Here is a 6,775-nt window from a genome sequence, read left to right on the forward strand (position 1 = left end):
GCTCTGAGCTGCCTGGCAAGGCTGAAATTCTTGCTCCAGTAGAGCAGAACGAAGCATCAGACCTGGAGAGGTACCCAGAGATGACCTTTTCCATAAGAAGAAGATAAGGCCATGGTGATCAAATGATCTTTGCTGAGGCCAGTTACACTGGTGGGGTTTTATGAAACTGCAGCAGAGCCCCAGGGAGGAGGACTGGGAGCTGAGAGCTCTTTCTGACACACCACCCAAGGTGTCACTGGCACAGTGGGTTGGAGAAAGTCTCTACTTCCCCTTCCCGTGCCCCTGAGCCTTTCAGCATCCTCAAAGAGCTGCTCTTTAATCAGGCATATGAAATAGCAAATGGAAGAGTCATCCGGGGAAGACAGCCCCAAAGTTAAAAAAGAAACTTACTGTGAAGCCTGAAACTAAAGAGAACCCACCCATGAATCTCCTCCTGCAAGTTATTCTCTTCTCTATCCAGCAAAAACCTCAAGGGATCAACTCCCACTAAATTACCCTCTTCTCTGCCAGACAGAAACTTATACGCATCACCTCCCACTAAATTACCATCCTCTCTGGCCAGACTGAAACCTCAGCAGCTCACATCCCCTCTGCCAGCCACAATTAATCCTTTCAGTTGAATTTCCATTCCCAGGTTCTTCTCCGAGTGAAAGATCCGGGGCTCCAGTAAGGTAAAAAAGCCTGCAGGCTTCTAGAGATGTCTAAAGTGGCCTCCAGCAGCAGGGTCCTACCAAAGCCAGGCTTGAGCCCCCAGGCTCTGCTTTGGCTGCTCCTTAAAAGATCCCTCAAATGTAGCAGGAGTTGAGTTTTCTCTCTTTTCTTGCAACAACAGCAGCTTTGGGGGGTTATTTCCTCCTGTTCTCATGGACTGCAGAGGACAGGAGATGCAAAGCCTCAGCTGGAACCTGATGATGAGTCCCTCTGTCCACTCACTGAAACCAGTGTGTAAACTGGTGTTGTGATGTTCCTCTTCATGCTTCTAACCCACCCGAAAAGGAGTTTGGGGAAAGAACCCAGGCCCTGCTCCTCCAGGTCTGGCAGGTCTTACACCACAGTGTGACATTACAGCTTGGCAAGTCCAACTCCCAGTTCTGTCCTGACCCCACAATGGCCATCTCCAGACCTCTGCTATAAACAGGGGATAACAATAATCCCTGGACACCAAAACAGTGGGATAATTTGCATTTTAGCAAATAACAATTATGCAGATACTATAACGTGAACCCCTGGCAAAACCTCAAATCTGCCATGTATTCCCCAGCCTAGACACCTCTGCGGTTGCATTTCTGCTCTGTCCTCTCCTCAGCTCCCCCAGGAAGGACAAAGTCATGTCCCAGCACAGGCAAGAGGCTCTGAGATGTGCAAACTATGGTGATGAGGAAGGAGAAGCATTAAAGATTTTTCTTTCCCCCCTAAATCTCTTTGTAAAGTATTTGATCTGACAGCCTCTAGTACATTTACCATGGGAGATAATCTTTGCCGTTTGGGGCTAGTGGTAAAAAAACCCTCTGCCTGTTATCAGCTGACCAGCTCGACTCAGCAGGAGACATCCTATCTTGGGCACATCAAGGCAGATTTCGTTATTAAAGATGCTGTTTGTTTGCCCTGATCTATGGAGAAAAAAAAAAAAAAAAAAAAAAGGCAATTTCTTTTGTTCTCCACAAGCAGCAAATCAGTGTTTCTGCTCTGTCTTCATTACCTGCTCAGTAATTGTCACTGCTGAGTGCCTGGTGAGACATCCTGAAGGATGCTAAAAGCTTTCCTTTCCCTTTTTGCAGCACCATCTGCTTTTGTCTTCTCGAAGGCTGATGGAGGCAAGGAAACGTCTGCTGCTTTTAAAGGGACAGGGTGGTGTAAATGTAACCTCTGGCTTCATTCTTAATGCATTAAATAGTAAAAATCAAATGGCCTTTTGCCTATCCATCCATTGCTCTCACCATCTGCTGCAGGAGTTGATTTATTGGGAGCCCAGACACCTTGGCTCCCTGCCCTTCGTCTCGCCCAGAATTCCAATATTAGCAAAACAAGGTGAAATCTGAGGTGTTTCAGAGGTGTTTGGGAGCATATTTGCTTGCAATGTGTATTTCCCCTTCAGGACAGGACACAGCTTTGTTGGAGGTGTTCGACAGCAGCTTTCCTACACAAATGCTGTAGAAATACAAAAATTCAAACCAGAAGGAATCACTAAAAGGCTCGAAAGACTAAACAGTGAAGATCTCACAATCCTCCTAGGTAACCCAGCCCCTGCTCTGCTATCCCTACCTCTAGGATATTATGATTCCCTCTTGCTGTAATTTAAACTCATGATGTCTTCTCTTCTTCACCACAGACATCAGGTTTCATTTTCACCACACAATATTCAAGAAAACCAATACTTTTTAATGGAAAGATCTACTGTGCTACCCCTCTTAATGTGAATATTTTAGAGTAATTTCTTAAAAATAGTTGAAATGGTGCAGTTTGCCATTTTCAAAGCTGACACAAGACAGGTTTCCCGTTTTAAAATGACAAACCATTTCAGAACACAAGCCAATTGACACTCCACTTTCTTTCAGGGGCATTGTTTTTATCTGGGGTATTTCAGAATTACTAAATCAAAATTTTCCCACTGAACTGGGCAGGATTGTTTGTCTCCATCTCTGTAGAAGTCACAAGAAGACCCTATATGGAGATGTTTCCAGGGCAGAGAAAGTATCTCACATCTTCTATAATTTCTCACCCCGCGGTTCTCACCTGCAGGGGATGCAGGCCAAAGCATCCCAAAGTGATCATGGTCTTCCCCCTTGACCTGGCTCTGGGTTTTGCCTCCTAGGTCCCTGCCTGAGGCTTCTCCAGCCCTCACTGCTTGGATTTTTAGGAAGCTTGCAATTTCTAGTTTAAATTTATTTATGCTTGTTTATACCCACTTATTTCCTAATTATTGCCTTTGAAGCTTAAATAGCTCTTCTCCCTCCCTAGCACTAATCCTTTGGACGTTATTAGAAACAGAAGCTCCTGTTCACAAGGTTAAACAGAAGGTTTTGTGGTCTTTCAGAAAAAAATGCTCAGGGCTCCCCAAACACCCCAAGAATATTTCCTGGCTCGTCTTCTAGTTTCATGTTGTCTGCAGAGATGCAAAAGGCACACAGAGAGCAGATTTTGGATCTGCCCAGGTGTTTGGCCCAAGCTACTCTTGAGACTCAGGGCTGGGAGATGAGACAAAAAACCCACCGAAGGACAGCTGAATCACCCTTCAGAGGATGACCAGAGACAGGGCTTGGGCTGACATAGCCTCTCAGGTGGCTTTTAGAAGGGAGAACCCATCCTTGCCTGGGTGTGTTGTACCATGGGTTACAAATAAAAAGGCACCCAAAACATCACAGCCTGGAAAGAAAAGACTTCCCCTCCTTCCCCAGTCAAAACCAATTCAACTAGTAATTTTTCTCTTTCTGCCTTGGTTATTAGTGCAGATGTATGCATCAAAAGGTTCGTTTTCTGCTTCACGAGGCAGAGGCCCTCTGATGCAAGGGGGATCCAGGCTACAGCCGTCATCCCCACATCTCCACCCCGGGCTGCAGCTCCTCAGTGCCCGGGCTCAGAGGGAGCTGCCGCTCGCTCAGCCTCCCAAACAGTTGTGCTTATTTGAACTTGTAGTACAAAACGTTTCAGCGGATTATCCAGTGCCACCAGGAGCTCTTGAGGAGGCAGAAATAATGAAAACTTATTAATTAGACTATTATTAATTTATTATCATTATTAACTGCTGACATTCTGCTCAGCACCAGGCTCAGCTCCAGCTGGTGGGACTGCGGTTGCAGATGGCAAGAGCCTGCCAGGAAGGAAAATGATCTTGTTATAGTCCTGCTCCATGTCATCCCCTGAGCTGAGCATGAACAGGGGAACAGGAAGGAGATGGAGAGGCTCTTCAGATGCCTCCAGAAAAAAATAACAGCCCAGGCTTTCCATATGTATTAAATTTCCTGCTCAAGCAGTATTCACAGTCTGTACTGTCTTATAGGAGAGGTGGTAGCAGAGTAGAGAACAGTTTAAGGATGTGAGTAGTGTTTTTTCAGAGCAGAAGGAGAAAGCCAGGTGAAATGAGAAGGCTGTGGTCCAAATCTTCTTGGTGGAGCAGGAAGACACAGAGCACTTGCTGTATGTATTGTTATCCCACACCAGGCAGGATCAGGGCTTTGTGTGCATGTCCACACTGACATACGCTGCTCTCTCCATCTAAACCATCCTCCAGCTTCTCACAACCTATGGAGACCTTAGAACAAAGTTTCAGAGACACCCCTTCCCAGGGCACCACTCTTCATGCAAAACACACAGGCAAGAAGTGCCTAAAAACCAGGCACTTCTAGAGCTTTCTCACAGGTTGAACTTACTGCCTTGAGCCATTTTGGATTCAAAGAGTGTTGGGCTATTACAAAGGAAAATGCCCTGGGGTATAATAATATGGATTCAGACTGAAACCTGAGCACGACTGGGCACAAGACCTGATGTTTCTGAGCAGGAATTAACTCCTAACTGTTCACAGCCAGGAAGAAACTTTCAGCTCCAGTTCAGAGAGCAGCAGCAATAGGAGGAACCATTTCCATCCCCAGCTCACACCAGCAGAGAAACTATTGGATTAGAGATACAGGAGAAAAATCACTGCCTGTGCCTCAGTTTCCCTAGTATGTGGCTAAGAAGAAGCTAAAAAAAAAAAAAAAACCAAAACCCAAAACAATTCAGTCAAAAAGCCTAAAACTCAGAAACCTTCCTGGTTCAAGCATGCTGACTATGATTTTAGCATCTTGCCAAAAAACTCCCTTTCTTCCCCCATCCCTCCTCTCCCCTACCCACAGCAGCTCCTCTGGGGACAGCGCTGCCCTGCAGTTATCTGGAGAGCAGCTCTAGGTGCCAGGGACCTGTTAGAGCCTCTTCTGTGACCCAGGTGTGGAGATTTGCCACAGCCTTGTCTGATGAAAGTCTTGTCTTTATCCAATTACCTTGAAATCACTTTTAACTCAGGCCGAATTCAGGTAAAATGCAAATAAAGGTGTTAATTCCCAGCATCCAAAAATAGACAACAGAGCCAGAGATGTTTGTAGAAGACATAGGTGAGACAATAAGGAAAAAAACACATTTCACATAGCCTCAGTAAATTCAAATCCGAGCAGTCTCCCTCTGTAACCCCTCTTGTTGTAGACTTTCCCAGACAGGGTGGTGGGAGGATTCCCCCTCCTGCTGCCCCCGGCGTTCAGATTGCCTCTTCGTCTGGCAGTTAGGTGTTGGGGACATGTCTGTCCCCTGCTGTTCCCAGGGGATGGCACCCAGGAGGTCACCAAGCAGCCATCAGCACTCCAGCTTTGCAGGGAAGGGAGCGGATCTCCAATTCACCCACCTCATGAAAGACATGAAGTGCAAAGCCACAACATCGCTTGTAAGAAATGTCCTATTCTATGTGACAATTATCCTGCAAACTGTTCAGTGCAATGATTTGCAGCTGTATGGATCATTTGCATATAGAGGTCACCTCTCACATTTGTTAAACGAGCTCCTCTCCTGGTATTTAAAGGAAGAAGATTGCTGTAGGAGACATGATCCAGCTGGGTGGTGTGTGGTGGTTATGGGACCCAGCTTAATGTCTTTGTGAGTATTTCCAAACTCCTGCGGCTTTGTTTTTCAATTCCTCTTACCAGGTAACTTTACTTAGACCAGACTTGCGTGAGAGCTCCCCATCCTACATATAAGAGGAGGAGGATGATAACTTCTACCTCTGACACAATCTTTCCCCCAGAATTCAAGCTGTGGGAGATGAGGAGGCTTCCTGCAACTCAATGGGCCAAGTCCAGTGAGAAATCCCATGGCCACGTCAGGAAACACTGTCCATAGTGGGAGGAGTGGGGCTGCTCATGTTTTCCTCTGGAAGTCATTGGCAGGGATGAAATTTGGTCTGAGTTTTATCAGAACCAGCTGTTCCAATTCTCTATTTCCAATGACTTAATGTTGATGAGAGAGGATTACAAAAAATAATGAGAAAGGCAGAGTCAGATTGGAATGTTTGGTTTTTATCTAAATAGAACACTTAAATTGATTTAGCCTTTATTATTATTGTTCTGTTACAGGCAGTAGCACAGGGTCCCTATTATTTTTAATTGGCATTGTTCCTCATTAAACTGAACACAGATTGTCAACCAGGAGAGTTTCTCATTGAATGCAAATCCAGGCACCAAATGTCCAGGCTCCAGCAATCCTGGACAAATGCTGATTTTTCTGAACCTTTCTGTAGGAGTATATATTCCACCAGGGAATTCTCTGTCCTCTCAGATATAGGACCCAGAGCAAGTTGTCCTGTCTCCTCATCACGGGGATGGATGCAGCCTCAGGAAAAACAGTGCCTGGTTTGTAGAGGGGAGGAAGTACGTCTGAGCAGGGCTGGGAGGACATGTGCAAATCCCAAAGGTATGTTTATCTGCACTGATGCCAATTGTCCCAAAGCAGGTAAATAATGGGAAATATTTGACCGCTGTAGTAGCTACTATTAATATCTGCTGATGCTCAGGAAATGTTGTCACGCAGAACAGGAATAGGCTGCTCTTTGCCTCGAATCCTGTACAATAGACCAAAAATACTCCAAAGCAGCACTCTGGAGCCACTGGCATCCGCTGTGCCCAGATATCCATCACTCCCATCAGGCAGTCCTGTCTTGCAGACCAGGACAAGGAGTTTTATCCGGTCATTCTCTGCTTTTATTCTTCCTGTCCTTGGAAAGCAGGGGAAAGATTCTAGGAGCTACAAAAGGGGGGGG

Source organism: Athene cunicularia (assembly GCF_003259725.1).
Source record: "Athene cunicularia isolate RWA chromosome 23 unlocalized genomic scaffold, athCun1 chr23_part1, whole genome shotgun sequence".
Lineage (NCBI taxonomy): Eukaryota > Metazoa > Chordata > Aves > Strigiformes > Strigidae > Athene > Athene cunicularia.